Source organism: Oncorhynchus masou, chromosome 15 (assembly GCF_036934945.1).
Source record: "Oncorhynchus masou masou isolate Uvic2021 chromosome 15, UVic_Omas_1.1, whole genome shotgun sequence".
Classification (NCBI taxonomy): domain Eukaryota; kingdom Metazoa; phylum Chordata; class Actinopteri; order Salmoniformes; family Salmonidae; genus Oncorhynchus; species Oncorhynchus masou.
This window is the reverse complement of record NC_088226.1, coordinates 19078388-19094126: the sequence shown is the minus strand read 5'-3', so window position 1 is coordinate 19094126 and position 15739 is coordinate 19078388. Positions and strand designations below refer to the sequence as shown.

Sequence of the window (15739 nt, the reverse complement as noted above, 5' to 3'; positions counted from 1 at the left end):
TTCAAGAACCAGGCCCGGGTCCCTGGGTCAGCCCTTGTGGTGGTTTTACCACACACACACACACACACACACGATCACTTGACTCACTCACTTGACACACACACACACACACTCGATACGCACACTCGACACAGGGCTAATCTCATTACTAATCGTGATCTAATTAAACCATTTCCCTGTTTGGCTCCTATTTCCTTCTCTCAGCTTGGTTGTGGAGGAGGAGACGAAGACAAGTCGTCTCTGTTTTTAGCAACAGTTGAGTTTGGTTCCAGCCTTTTAGAGACAGACAGTTCAAGCCTGATCCTCTCCCTCCCTTCTCCACACTAAGTTGTGTGTTTTGTTGTCTTGACTTTGCTCCTTGCTAAAAAAAATAATAATAATTAATGTAAAAACGTGCCTGAGTTGGGATCTTGATGCTGGTCGGTTTGGCTGAGTAGTGGAGGAGCCACTGGCAGTCACTTGAGTCTTACCCAGCTGAGCCTGGCCACGTGTTGAAATAGGCTATTTCTGACCACAGCGGCTGGCCAGCTCATGCCTAAGTAAAAACCATGACACAGCCGTACTGAGGCCTCCAAGGCGTCACAGAAATTGGATAAAAAGCGTAACAGTGTTCCCCGTTCACTTACTTGAGTCCTTGAATGATTTCAATATGCTCTTGGATGTTTGAAGTGATTTGTTTTGCGAACACTGTCTTTGTAGTTAAAGGTCTGTCTTGATTTGTTTTGTAAAAAAAAGACTTCCAGCCTATTGCTCCTGGCCCTTATTTTTGAAAAGTAGAGACACATTTTCTTGAAACAAATAGCAGCGATCCCTAGTATATTCAACTGTTCGGGGGTTACCAAGCTTGTCTGTTGGAAGTAGGGAACCTATTTCCCTATTTTCCCCCATAGCTGCTTTTCCAGGCAGCCGTAATGTACCAGAATACAATCCAGAATACAAGTGGCCAGTCACAGTCCCCCCCCCCCCCCTTCAGAGAAGATAGCGTGTTAAAGACACAAGCCAGCGCCCTGCCCCATGGCGCACATTCCGCTCTGCAGTCATGCATGATATGATGTGAGTGCTCTGGCATTTCAGCAAGCCTCGTGGGGGTCTCTTCTCCTCCTCCTCCAGTCAGACTCCGAGAAATGCCCTCTAGCCCAGCCCTGAGCCCAGCTCTGAGGCACGTGGTAATCTCACGGCTGGCTGGGAGGAAGGATGTGGATCTAGCCCAGCTTTGGGGTGCAACAGGCTGGGTGGCTGGGAGAAGTTCAAACCCACTTCTGAGGCACATGGTAGGGCAGGTTGAAACCATGCTGTTATCTCCCAGCGCCACGGCTCCGATACGGTCTTATGCCCCAGAATTCAAAATCACAACCGAGTCGCAGAATTGGGTTAAAATGTTAACAGAAATAAGACCGGAACGGTTTAAAAAGATGTGGTGTTATGCAAGAAAAAAGCATCTGTGCTGTTTGTGGTCGGTTGCGAAACTGGTTGTCACGGCTTTATGCTCTAATGTTGTTGTTTTAAGTATAGTAGTAATATCATTGGTTGTAGTTATGGTTGTTGTTGTGATATTCAGTCGATGTACCAAAAGAGAGAACGTCGTCATTTATTCTCTTCTAAAACCCAGCACAGTCTCGCTCTCGCCAGCCTCAATAGCTCCAAGCAACACTTTCCTTCTCTCCCTTCATCTCTTCATTCTGGCTCTGAAGAGGGGCCCTGGAGAGGCTGGCTGGGGGCGAGCAGCAGAGGGGAAGAAAAGAAAGGCGAGGGGGGAAGAGATTAAGTCTTAAAGTGGAGATGAGAGCGCTGAGTAGGGCCGGTCTGAGGAAATCATTGAGTCCATTGTTCCCCGAGCGAGCACGCGAGAGAGAGAGATGAGGGAGACGCTAGCGTGTCACAGCAGCAGAAATGGGAGCATCACTGGGGCTTCCTTCTACCCCCCTGAGGCTGGATAGCTAGTGTAGCATCACTGCCGTCTGCTATACTTAGCTGGTATGGCTAGGCTGCCATAGCTTCACTTTATGATCTCTGAACTCGATGGCCAGGGTCAAATATGGTTTTTACATTTTATCTATGTACATTGCTAAATGACTGAAACCCAGTGTTTTGAAAAGTAAATGATGTCAACAGACTGCTAAAGGTCCAAAAACCTCTATACTTTGGGATTGGGACCAGTCCCCCGCTTACTCTAATTCTCAGAAGCAGATTCCCACTCTGTCATGCAAGGTGATTAACCCTGATTACCTCTGCCAATATCCTGCCACTCACCACAGCACCACAGATAACAGCATAAGTGTTACACAACAAACGTTTTAAAAAACGCACAAATATCTCAGTACGAGGTCCTAACCTCCCGGGCAGACAGCCCGAATCAGCCCAGACTGGCCCTAACCCAGCCTGGCCTAATGGACCAGAGTACTGACCCATGGCACTCCCTCTGGTCAATATGCTGGGCTGAGCTGGTGGGATTACGATGCCATTGTCTGCTGGGATGCTAATCCCTGGAGATTTAGCTGTCAGAAACAAAGCCCAGAGATGACATGGGGGTTAACCACCTGGTTCCCCCCAGTGGACTGGTGCCAGACTTTAAACCCTGTCCCAATGGCTTCACTGCCAGGCTTTAGCCCCGGTCCCAATGGCTTCACTGCCAGGCTTTGGCCCCGGTCCCAATGGCTTCACTGCCAGGCTTTGGCCCCGGTCCCAATGGCTTCACTGCCAGGCTTTGGCCCCGGTCCCAATGGCTTCACTGCCAGGCTTTGGCCCCGGTCCCAATGGCTTCACTGCCACTCCTCTCCCCGCTGCTAGCTCTAAAGGGGGAGGCACTGATTGCTCACTCTGGGAGGGATCAAGGTGAGGAAAAAGGGAAGAGATGCACAATGGACAGAAAGGACTCCAGATGCAGGACAGTCCAGGACCAATGAAAGAACTCCTGATGCAGGACAGTCCAGAACCAATGAAAGAACTCCAGATGCAGGACAGTCCAGGACCAATGAAAGAACTCCTGATGCAGGACAGTCCAGAACCAATGAAAGAACTCCAGATGCAGGACAGTCCAGGACCAATGAAAGAACTCCTGATGCAGGACAGTCCTACTGTTTGTTCACCAGTTAACACCTCTGGCATGTTTACACTTTGAACCATGACCTTGGTTGCATACTGTAACCCTTGTTGGTCTGTTTTACATACAGTGTAGTGCTCTGCAAAGCAAAATGATGGATCTCTCTCTGTTCTCCCTCCAACAGAAAGTCTTGTCTGCCAATCGTACGAGCCTTGGGGACCATTCAGGGTTATCTTGACATTTTTCTGCCATGTAAACAGTCCTCCGTCCCACCAATCGGAAGCTGGGGGCCAGGGGCCGGAGTTTGGAGCGATGAGTCATCCTGTGTGTTTGTGTGTGTCTGTAGGTTGGGGTTCGTTGGGTTGGATCCAGGACTGTGACTAACACAGCACTGACAGTCTAGAGCTGGGTCTGGAGTTGGCCTGCCTGCCTCCCTGGATGACCTACATCCCAACTGCCTGCCTTTTCTCTCTCTCTCTCTGCCTTTCTTTCTTTCTCTCGCTCTCTGCCTGTCGGTCTCTCTCTCTCTGCCTGCCCATGTGAGCCGTTCTCTGTGCTGTGACCTCGCCTCTCATTGTTTTTTAGCTAGTTCTCTCTCTGTCTCTCGCTCTCTCACATGTGATCACCCACATTCTTATACATATCAGCAATCACACATATGTCAATGTACACTCTTGCCTCCACCCAGGTCCAACATGAGGATAGTAATCATACAGGACTGTTTAGATTCTGACAGCCATCCCTGTCCAAGACGAACCATGATCTTACACCGCCCAGTAAGCTGAGATGTACAGTATATAGTGTTGTCACGAAACCAGAATTTTGAGTTCATTATCACGATTCTCAATTCCAAAAGGACACCACTGCAAAAAAAAGAAGGCATACCAACCGGAGTCACAGAATGGCACTTGGTCCAAGACAGAGAAACTCAGCTACTGCTCTGTTCAATCATTGGGAATATTTTGAGCTAAATATCATTTGCATTTGACTTTTTTTTTTTCAGACACACTAACGTATGCATGAATGAATCAATTATACAGTCATACACCCAATATTGTTTTTGCCAATCTAACTACATGACAACATAATGGTAGTCATTTATTTGAATTATAAATCTTTATTGATAAACTGGGTAAATCAATGAGGCCTATTCACAATAGATATGAATGAACAGGTGTGGAAGCTTTTTATTAGTCAGCTTTTTTTTTGGCTGATTTCATGTGGCTACAGATGACAAACAATATTTGGGACCTATTTTTATTGTACTGATCAAAAAAAACATTTCCGTAGCTTATTTTACAAAAGTGCGCTACTTCTGTCTCGTTAACCGGGGGGGGGGTCAGTTCGCGGAGGCAATCGAGATGCATAGTAATGGCGTCTTTTTGTAGGTACTAACTCTACCGTGGTTCGTTGGACAGAGCCTATGGTGAAATGATCTGTGTTTTTTGGGGGGGGATAAATGCTGAAAATTAGGTCTGTGGTAAACACAGGCTTATGTGATATTATGCATTTTGTTTTAGGAGCTAATCTTCATCAGCTAACGTCACTGTTGGGGAATTTTGAAGCGTTTATGTAATCCCCCCCCCCAAAAAAGTACTAAAGGCTTCCTTATGCATGAAGGTCATTTTAACTGACTGACTATTATCTCATAGAACAAAACTTATAAGATCTCCTAAGCCTGTGTTAACCTCAGACTTTACTTTCAGCGTTTATCCCAAAACCCCCATTAATTTTCCCCATAGGAATGGCGGAATAAACCAGAGGTAACCCATTCCCGGTCTTTAGGACTATAAACTGGCGAGCTCTATAGATAAGAGATAGAGAACAGAGAGAGAGAGCAATTTTTAAGTGAATCAAAAAAGTTTTGGTGGCAATCCGCTTTGAAATCCGCATATTTTGCAGTTATGATTTTCATATTGTCACAAACAAAGTGGTAGTGTAGTGAATTGATCATAGCTTCAGCTACACGCTGGAAGGAAAGTTAGCCTACGAAGCTGGAAGCTAGCGGTATCTTCTTGCATTGGATTGTGTTCTAGCCTGTATGGACATTGTTTTGCGAACAGAAATGAAAAGTTTCAACATTCCTGCAGGCATTATATACCGCATTATTTAAGTTTGTTAACTTGGGTGCAGCATGAATAGGACGGTAACATGATGCAGCCCAGACTCCGAGTGCAGGCTACGTGGAGCAGGCACTGTGTTTTTGCGCTATAAGGGGGACATTGACTGTGCTGATAGACAGAGTTGAACTGTGAAACACATTTGACAGCTGTTTCGAAAGTAACACAAATTCTAGTGCCAAACCATTTTTTCATGTTCCAGTATCGAGAAAGTACCGAAGTTCCAGTATACCGTGCAACACTAGGCGTATATGTTAGAAAACAAACATTTTGACTCGTCCTTGTTTTTAGTTTCCCCAGTCCGTGAGTTAGTATTTGATATCTGTCCCTGGTTCCCCACTTGCATGACAATGGTGGGAGTTGTTTTCTGTGAGGAGAGGCAAATGTCTGTGAGAGAAGACTATAATACAGTCACAGTGAGCCATTTGAAGAGCGGGAGGAGAGGAGAGAGAGCGAGGGAGGCTTAGTAACCGTACCAGGATCCTCTTGTTCCCTCGGGGACTACCGCCAACACTGCTGCTGCCTCTGCTGCTGCTGCCTCTGCTGCTGCTGCCTCTGCTGCTGCTGCCTCTACTGCTGCGAGGTATGCAGCCGCTTCCCTTTCATGCTCGGCCCTATATTTTTCTTCTCCTCTTTATCTCACTCTCTCTTACACACACACACACACACACACCGAGAGACAAACTCACAGACAAACTCACAATCCCTCATCTTCCTCTGCTCCACCTTCCCCTTCTACTATTTTACTCTATAACACAGACGGCCCCCTTCCCCTCACGCACTCTTCCACTGGCCTCATCCATTTACCTCGTAGCACTATAATGATTGGGGCTTTTAAATATTTCAGATGGGAGCAGCGGCCTCTCTCCTATCTAGGCCGTTCTCCGGCGAGAGGGTAAGTGGTGGGCGTGTACAGTAGCACTGGTTTTGACTGTGTTTACTAATTGATAAACTCCCTCTTCGCTGCTGGGCCTATAGCCTCCCTCCCCTGATCTAATGCCCCAGGTTGGAGTGTGGATAATGCCCAGTAGTATATGGAACTTTGGGTTAACTCCACAATTTATCAGTGCGTTTGCGCCGTTTGCGCGTTCTTCAGCTGTATTTCCGCGACGGCCGATTTGTGTGCGTGTTTATTGAGCATCGGTTACCGCCTGTGTGGACGTGGTTAAATGTGTACTTGATTTGTTTGTTTTTTGTTTGTGCCTCTGTGACGCGACCCTCCGATCCGACATGAACACTAATGGTCCTCTCAGCCAGACAAACTGGTCCATCTGTCAGCTAGGGGTCAAATGGTGCAAGCACAAGGTCACGCCAGGCAGACAGACAGGTCAACAGGGCCCAGGGGGTTATGGGAAATATGAGAGCCCTCTGCCACTCGCCTACTCCCGACCCCTCCCCCTCTCCACCATACGACCCCCACCGCTGTCAGTCTGGTTAGGTGATCAGCTCTCCATTTGATCAGCTCTTACAATGAGCAGCTAAGGAAGCTCTTAAATGCCCAATGTGTAGTAGAAATCGCTCCACCGTTACATGGTTGCTAAAAATTTGATTATGTTCGCCAATTTTGGTTTATGTGGCAAAAAAAGCAATGTATAGTGATTTGAGTAACTGTACAATCTAAACCGCTGTGAAATATATTTTCAATAACCAAAGATATCATATATTCAGCTGTTTGAAGCCGGTGTGAAAAACCAAAAATTATGCAAAGCTTAACTTAGGAATGGGAAGCATAGAAACAGAGCTCAAAGAATGGATCTACTGCTTATCGGACTCTTTCAAAGAGAAGAAAAGATCTATAACTAATATTTCTATGTGAATTGAATCCGGTAACTAGGGAAGCTACATACTGAACCTTTTAACTATAGCTCAGTGTTGTGCTGATATCACCCGGGTTGTGGGTGATGGGTTGTGGGTGATGTGCTGCATGGAACTGAAATTGAATGCTCCATGACCCCATAATAACTAATAACAAGAACAGAACTTGAAGAGTAAGCCAGATTCAGATAGAAAACACTTTGCCTTATTCAAGAACAACAACAGAAACTATTGGTCATGTTTTGACAATGGCTCTCCCCCAGTTAGCATGCCTCCATGGAAACACTTGTTTGGAATTGAGACTAAGCCCCAAAGTGGCACAGTGGTCTAAGACACTGCATGTTAGTGCACTAGGCTTCACTACAGTACCTGGTTCAAATCCAGGCTGCATCACATCCGGCTGTGCTTGGGAGTCCATAGGGCGGCGCACGTCGTCGGTTTTGCCTAGGATGTAGGCTGTCATTGTAAATAAGAATTTGTTCTTAACTTCTTGCGTCGAGCAATCCCGGATCCGGGATCCTATTTATAGCCTCAAGTTCATTAGCATAACGCAACATTAACTATTCATGAAAGTTGCAAATGAAATCAAATAAATATTTGCTCTCAAGCTTAGACTTTTGTTAACAACACTGTCATCTCAGATTTTCAAAATATGCTTTTCAACCATAGCTAAACAAGCATTTGTGTAGGAGTATTGATAGCTAGCATAGGTATAAGCCCAGAATTCAGCCAGCAACATTTTCACAAAAACAAGAAAAGCATTCAAATAAAATAATTTACCCTTGAAGAACTTCAGATTTTTCAATGAGGCGACTCTCAGTTAGATAGCAAATGTTCAGTTTTTCCAAAAAGATTCTTTGTGTAGGAGAAAAATGCTCCGTTTTGTACATCACTTTTGGCTACCAAAACAAACCGGAAATTCAGTCACCAAAACGACAAACTTTTTTCCAAATTAACTCCATAATATCGACTGAAACATGGCAAACGTTGTTTAGAATCAATCCTCAAGGTGTTTTTCACATATCTCTTCATTGATATATCGTTCGTGGAAGCCTGCTTTCTTTTCTGAATCACATGGAAAAATACTTGCAGCTGAGGTTTGCGCACCAATTTCGGCGCAGGACACCGGGCGGACATCTGGTAAATGTGGTCTCTTATGGTCAATCTTCCAATGATATGCCTACAAATATGTCACAATGCTGCAGACACCTTGGGGAAACAGCAAAAATTGTGGGCTCATTCCTGTCGCATTCACAGCCATATAAGGAGACATTGGAAAACAGAGCTTCAAAAATTTTGCTAATTTCCTGTTTGAAGTTGAAGTCTTGGTTTCGCCAGTAGCATCAGTTCTGGGGCACTCACAGATAATATCTTTGCAGTTTTGGAAACGTCAGAGTTTTCTTTCCAAAGCTGTCAATTATATGCATAGTCGAGCATCTTTTTGTGACAAAATATTGCGCTTAAAACGGGCACGTTTTTTTTATCCAATAATGAAATAGCGCCCCCATAGATTCAAGAGGTTAACTGACTTGCTTAGTTAAATTTAGGTGCCTTTTTCTTTTATACGCTAAAAGCAGAGGAGAGGGGTAGTGAGAGAGGACACCCATCATTTTGCCTGATGGGAGGGATGGAAAGAAAGAGGGAAGGAGAAAGTCCTCCTGTGTGATGCTGGTGGCTAATTGAGTCTGCCTTCCATGGCTTTGGCATGGGTCCTCAGATCCTCAAGTTCTACAGATCCACCCTCGAGAGCATCTGGTTGCATCACGGCTTGAATTGGCAACTGCTCGGCATCTGACCGCTACGGAGGGTCGTACGAGGGTCGTACGTAGACTCCAGCCACCCTAATCATAGACTGTTCTCTCTGTTACTCGTGTGGCAAGCAGTGCCGGGGAACCAAGTCTGGGTCTAAAGGACTCCTTAACCTCTAACCCCCTGCTCCTACCCTCGAGCGATACGACTGCTAAACAGTTAGTCTGGGTAGCATTTGATTATTTTCATTGACCCCCTCCCCCCCTTTTTAAGCTTCTGCTTCTCGCTGTTTATTATCTATGCATAGTCACTTTACCCCCTAACCACATGTACATATCTCAATTACCTCGACTGGGTGCCCCCTATTTTACCATTTTTATACATTTATTTTTTGCTAATATTTTCTTATTCAACCAACAACTCAGACTTTTCTTTGTAAGTAATCATTTCACGGTAACGTCTACACCTGTTGTATTCGGCGCATGTGACAAATAAAGTGATTATTAAAGTAGATGTCAGTTTGGCTGAATGGGCACTCCCTCTTTTGAGCCCTTCATAATAGCCCTTCATGTCCTTGATCAGGGTGAACTGCCTTTTGGCATCTTGTTGGCTTCTTCTCAAATGTCCCTATTTAGCTGAGATGACAAGAAGGCCCGCGAAGCTAGCTCACTGTAGCTGGTGTACATCGCCTACCTGGGAGGATTGATTAGTGATGACCTGATCGGTTTGTCTTTCATCTAATAAAATCCTGGTTTATTATCACACCATGGTTTATATAACACATGGCGTCTGGGACCAGTTTGGGTGGCATAGCGCCAGGCGTGCAGGTAGAGTTTCAAGTGAAGTCGAGGATGTCCCTCTTTCACCCTGAAATGTGCCACTCATACAAGAGTCAGGACTCATACAAGGACAGCTTGGCAGAAAAGAGGTCAGACAGGACTCCAGGGAACAGGAGGCTGGCGCGCCACAAGAAGACTGCGTGCGAAGGCGGGAGAGGGAAGGAGAGGAGAGAAGGCGAGGGAGAGGGAAGGCGAGGGAGAGGGAGAGAATCCGAGATGGAGAGGGGTGAGAAAATGGAATGAGTGTAAAGCGAAGGGGGAAGAGTTGGATGGAAGTGTTTGAAATGTCTTACTTCCGGTGTCTTTTAATTATTTATTTTTAGTTTTACCTCAACGTGTTGGTTTGATTCCGTAGAGCAGCAAAAGATCAGTGTGTCCCTCTCTCACTCCCCCTTTTCACCGACAGCGTATCTCTCACCATAGCTCTCTTTCATCTTGTTTCTGAGCCTGCTTTTTCTGACGCCTTTTTGTTGTTGTCTGTGTACCGACCTGCCCAAAATACCTCCCTTAGCTGGCACAAAGACAGCACTGACAGCCTCAACCGCCACTTGCTTCCTCTGTGTGTGTGTGCGTGTGTGTGTGTGTGCCTGGAGAGGAGATAAAGACTTCACATCCTTCTCTCTCCAGTCTTCTTTCTGTCTCGGTTGGGGCTGGTGTATTTTTAGTGACACACTGGCTTATTTTGAACACAGGAAACACCGGCTGATTTGGTAGTGGATATACTTGGAAAGACGCAGCTAAGCATAGACTAAAAAAATGTAGATGGGGCTCAAATGGGATATATAGAACTGGTACCATTTATCATAGTGATCGACTAGTGTCTACATATCTAGACATCTGTAAAAAAAAGTCTAGTAGATCCGAGTCAGTAATCCTCAAAGTTGTTCCAGGAAAATCAATTGGTAATTGACCCGCAAGGAAAACAGATTCACTTCCCCCTCCACACACTTTGAAGCACTGTTCTCGGGTCAAAAACTGAACGCATCCTCCAGTTAGTATCGTGGAGATGCTCTCATTACTTCTGATTCAGGATCTGTGCTGAATGGCAGAGAGTGGCGGGGTGATCTGGTAGCATTTAGGCTCGTCTGAATGAATTCCAGAATCCCGAGAGTCCGAGCTTTTCCATTGTGTATTTGTCGAGTTTATTTAAAATCTTTTTTTTTTTTTTTGAATATGTTTTGTATTGAGCTATTCAGAGCGACCGAGGACACTAGGGGAAGGGCCTTGGCAGGACAACAACAGGCAGTGAATAGATTGTTTTCTCCTCTAGTTTTTTTTTCTCCCCTGTTTTTATGTTGGAATAAATTGTCCGTAGGACAAACAGCGGATGGCCAAAGCTAATATAGTGGTGCCATGTCTTCTAAACCGCCGGTCCTGTTCCTCATCTGTTCCAAACCCAGAGATCACTGGAGTGATCCTGGATAGTCTCTATCGCTTTTCCTCATCCTCTCTCTCTGTGTCTCTCTCTGTGTCTCTCTCTGTGTCTCTCTCTGTGTCTCTCTCTGTGTCTCTCTCTGTGTCTCTCTCTGTGTCTCTCTCTGTGTCTCTCTCTGTGTCTCTCTCTGTGTCTCTCTCTGTCTCTCTCTGTGTCTCTCTCTCTGTCTGTCTCTGTCTGTCTCTGTCTCTGTCTGTCTCTGTCTCTGTCTGTCTCTGTCTCTGTCTCTGTCTGTCTCTGTCTCTCTCTCTCTGTCTCTCGTGTTCTTCCACACTATCCCGGTCTCTGCCAATGTCTTCCTTTCTTTACTTTTCCCTCTCGTTTCATTCTCACACAGCGAAAATCTGGTCTCTTTCGAAAATAATACTTCGTAGAGCTAGGATGTATGTACCGTAAGTATGCACGCACACTCCCCGACTGACTCACTCTCTCATCACATGCACACACACACACACACACACACACATTATTATTTTTTTGATGGTCAAAGGTGTTTTGGAATTCCACCCTCAGGCCCTATACCAGTGTTATTGTTGGAACCTACCCCGCACTGATGGGAAGGTGGACTGAGCTTGAAGAAATAAGAGGGGGGGGCTGCAAACACTGGAATGTGTGTTATGTCAGGAAATATTGGGGGGGAAGCCGGTAAGGGCGTGGACCGGAGATGGCTGGGGGTCAAAGGGAAAAGGGCAGAGGGGAACATGGCTGGGGATTGGTGGACTACAGGACAGAAGGACAGGGGAAATAGCAAATGCGGTGGTGGGGTGTTTGGCTTGTAGAGAGAGAATGGAAAGAATCTGGAGAGAGATACAGGGGGAGGTAAACGTAGAGGGAGTGAAAAAGATGAGAGTGAAAGGTAGAAGAATGTGTGGGGGTTTAGTGTGGTGAAGATGGAAACGAGTAACATTGTACACATTGTCTCACACACACACACACACACACACACTAGAACATGTAGGACAGATTTATGCATCAACTTTCACATGGTGGGTTAGGGCCATAAATATGTGTTGTTGGGTCAGGTGTGTGTGTGTGTGTGTGTGTGTGTGTGTTCAGGGTCTCCCTTGCATATTATTCCAAATGATGTAAGCCCCTCTTCCAAGAAGTGGAGGAGCTTACATGATGGACTGTGATTACACAAGATTACTGTTTCTCATCACACGGCAGACACGTTTCCCTTTTCATAATGCATACAGTCGCTCGTGAAAGTCTACACGCCTTACGGTCTTCACATTTTGCTGCCTTAAAATGTCATCAACAAAGGGATTCATTTAGATTTTCCCAAATGATCTACGCGACCTACTCCACATTTTCAAAGGGATAGAAAAATTATGTAAATATTTTCGAAATGACAAAAAAAATATATAAAATCATGATGTATTGATTGTGCATGTCATCACACCCCAGAGTTAATATGTGATGGAAGCACTTTTGGCAGCCATTGCAGCTGGGAATCATTTTTGAAAAAAGATTCTCTCAACCTTGCACAACTTTTAGGGTAACATATATCCTTTGATCAAGCTCAGTAAGTTTGGTTGGGAGTCATTGATGAACAGTAATATTCAAATCTTGTCTCAGATTTTCAAGCAGATTTAAGTCGGCACTGAGACGGGACCGCTCAGGAACACTAAACTTCTCTTGGAAAGCCATTCTGGTGTGTCTTTCGTCTTAAAATGTGTGTAATTGTCCCTCTGAAAATGTGAAATTATATCCCAGTGTTGGCTCTTCAAAGGACTGAGGAAGGTTTTCCTCTTAACTTTTTACTTGGGCTCTGCTCCTTTCATATTTTTTTTGATCCTAACAAACTCCCCAGTCCCTGCCGGCGACAAGCATACCCATAACGTGATGCTGCCACAACAGTACTTGAAAATGAAAAGGTATTGACAACATTGTATTCACCCCAAATTACTGGCCTGTATGGCAAAGTGAAAAGAAGGAAGCCAGTGTTTAAAAAATAAATAAATAATCCACTCCAAATCATCCATTCTGTTTGCAACGAGGCCGTTAAGTAATACCGAACGGCAACACGGCAAATACATAAACCTTTTGGCCTAAACTAAAGGTTTGGGTCAAATCCTATACAACACAACACAGGGTGAAGCCCTATGTATTTTCAAGTATTGTGGTGGCAGCATCATGTTGTGCTTATGCTTGTCATCGGCAGGGACTGGGAAGTTTGTCGGGATCAAAATAAATATGAAATGAGCAAAGCCCAGGTAAAGAACTTAAGGAAAACCCACCTCAGTCTTCTGAAAACCTAACCCTGGGATAGTTTTATTTTTCAGCGAGACAATTACACACTTTTGAATGCTAAAGAAACACCAGACTGGCTTTCCAATAGTTGGCCTAGTCTCAGTCCCGACTTAAATTTGCTTGATGCTGTCCATCAATGATTCCCAACCAGATTTACTGAGCTTGAGCAACTTTGACAAAAACAATGGGCATGTGTTGCCCTAGAAGTTGTGCAAAGTTGATAGAAAATTATTCAAAATGATTCACAGTTGCAATGGCTGCTAAAAACATGCTTCCATCAAGTACTAACTCTGGGGTGTGAAGATGTACGCAATCCAGGCATCTGTTTTTTTGTTCATTTTCTGAAGAAAAAAAAAAGAAAAAATCTAACTTTCTTTCACTTTGAAAATTGGAGTACGTTATGTAACTCTGTATGGGAACAAATTTAATTTAATCCCTTTCTATAAAGAAAAAATATATAAACGCAACATGTAAAGTGGTGTTCCCAAGTTTCATGAGCTGAAATAAAAGATCCCAGAATTTTTCCAGACGCACAAAAGCTTAATTCTCTCAAATGTTGCACAAATGTGTTTACATCCCTGTTAGTGAGCATTTCTCCTTTGCCAAAATAATCCATCCACCTGACAGGTGTGGCATATCAAGAGGCGGATTAAACGGCATGACCATTACACAGGTGCACCTTGTGCAGTTTTGTCACACAACACCACATATGTCTCAAGTTTTGAGAGTGCAATTGGCATGCTGACTGCAGGAATGTCCACCAGAGCTGTTGCCAAATAATGTAATGTTAACTTCTCTACATGTCAGAAGGTGAATTCACCAATTTGTAAGTCGCTCTGGATAAGAGCGTCTGCTAAATGACTTAAATGTAAATGTAAATGTCTACATAAGTAATTTTAGAGAATTTAGCAGTATGTCCTACTGGCCTCACAACCACAGACACCCGCCCAGGACCTCCACATCTGACTTCTTCACCTGTGGGATCGTATGAGACCAGCCACCCGGACAGCTGATGAAATTGAGGAGTATTTCAGTCTGTAATAAAGCCCCTTTGTGGGGAAAAGTCATCTGATTGGCTGGGCCTGGCTCCCAAGTGGGTGGGCCTATGTGCTCCTTTCCTATGCGCTCCCAGGCCCACCCATGACTGCGCCCTTTCCAGTCATGTGAAATCCATAGATTGTGGCCTAATTTATTTTAATTGACTGGTTTCCTTAAATGAACTGTAACTCAGTAAAATGGTTGAAATTGTTGCATTTATATTTTTAGTTTGGTATAGAGGACATTTTAAGGCCACAAAATGGAAAGACTGTCCCAGGGGTGTGTAGACTTTAACTAGGCACTGTATATGGTCTACTTTCTGCTGTTAAAGGCTAGCAGCGAATGCACTACTCGTTTGAATGTGGTTTGAATGCACTCTCATGACAGATTATTCATTGCTGTGATCATTCTTCATTGGCAATAGCCTCTAATGAGACACTACTGTTGGAGCTCATTTGCTCATTGTCATCATGGAAATTGTACCGTTGTGGATAGTGATTGGTCGCTATGGCTACCTAGTGAACCGCGATGAGCCACAATAATGCCCGAGTGAGCCCTGATTGGTCACGGAGGCTCATAGGAGGACTCTTGATTGGCTGGCAAGCCATGGTTGCTAACATGGCTGTGTGTTCTCTCGAGCTCTTTTAATGGAGCAGTTTTGTGTATTTCTCCTGCCTCTTTCTCTCTCTCCTCCTCGGTGACAAGCACAACTCCATTCATTATTGCTGGCACTCCTCCCAGTGTGTGTGTGTGTGTGCACATGCTTTCTATGAAGCAGAAAGTAGGTCGTGGGCCAACTCGACCTATTCTCCACAGCAGGTTGCCTCTCACACGGGGCGATGCTATTATAGAGGCTTTCTAGGGAGCGGCCCACCACAGGCGGTAACATCATCTGCTTTATCACCATGTGCTTCTCTCTCTCTCATATTCCCATTCACTCTTTCATCCTAATTCTCTTTTGATCTATTTGTATCTCTCTCTCTCTCTCTATTCAAATGAACTGTGTTGCAAGTTACCGACCCAATGACCATCTGTGGTTCCACTGAATCTTTCATACGGTCAACTTGTTGCAATGTGTCGTTGTCACTTGTTTCCACCATGTCTTAATCTGTGATTTAGGCTAAGTAATAGCATCGTTGTGTGTCTTTTTATGATCACCCAGACCTATAGATTAAACTAACCTAATCTCCCGCTCCCCTTTCTCGCTCTCTCTCTCCCTCTCTCTGCAGCTATAGAGACCCAGAGCACCAGCTCGGAGGAGATAGTCCCCAGTCCCCCCTCTCCGCCCCCTCCCCGCGAATCTACAAACCCTGCTTTGTTTGTGCGGACAAGTCCTCGGGATACCACTATGGAGTCAGCGCCTGCGAGGGCTGCAAGGTGAGACACTGGCCATGCTCTTTTTCTCTCCATCCATCTCACATTGTGTTTCTCTCTCTTTTGCTCGCTCGCT

General features: G+C 45.0%; 1 pseudogene; it reads left to right on the top strand.

The window, feature by feature from the left end:
- LOC135555827 (retinoic acid receptor alpha-like) overlaps positions 1-15739 on the top strand; it is a 187040-nt pseudogene that overhangs the window by 150678 nt on the left and 20623 nt on the right.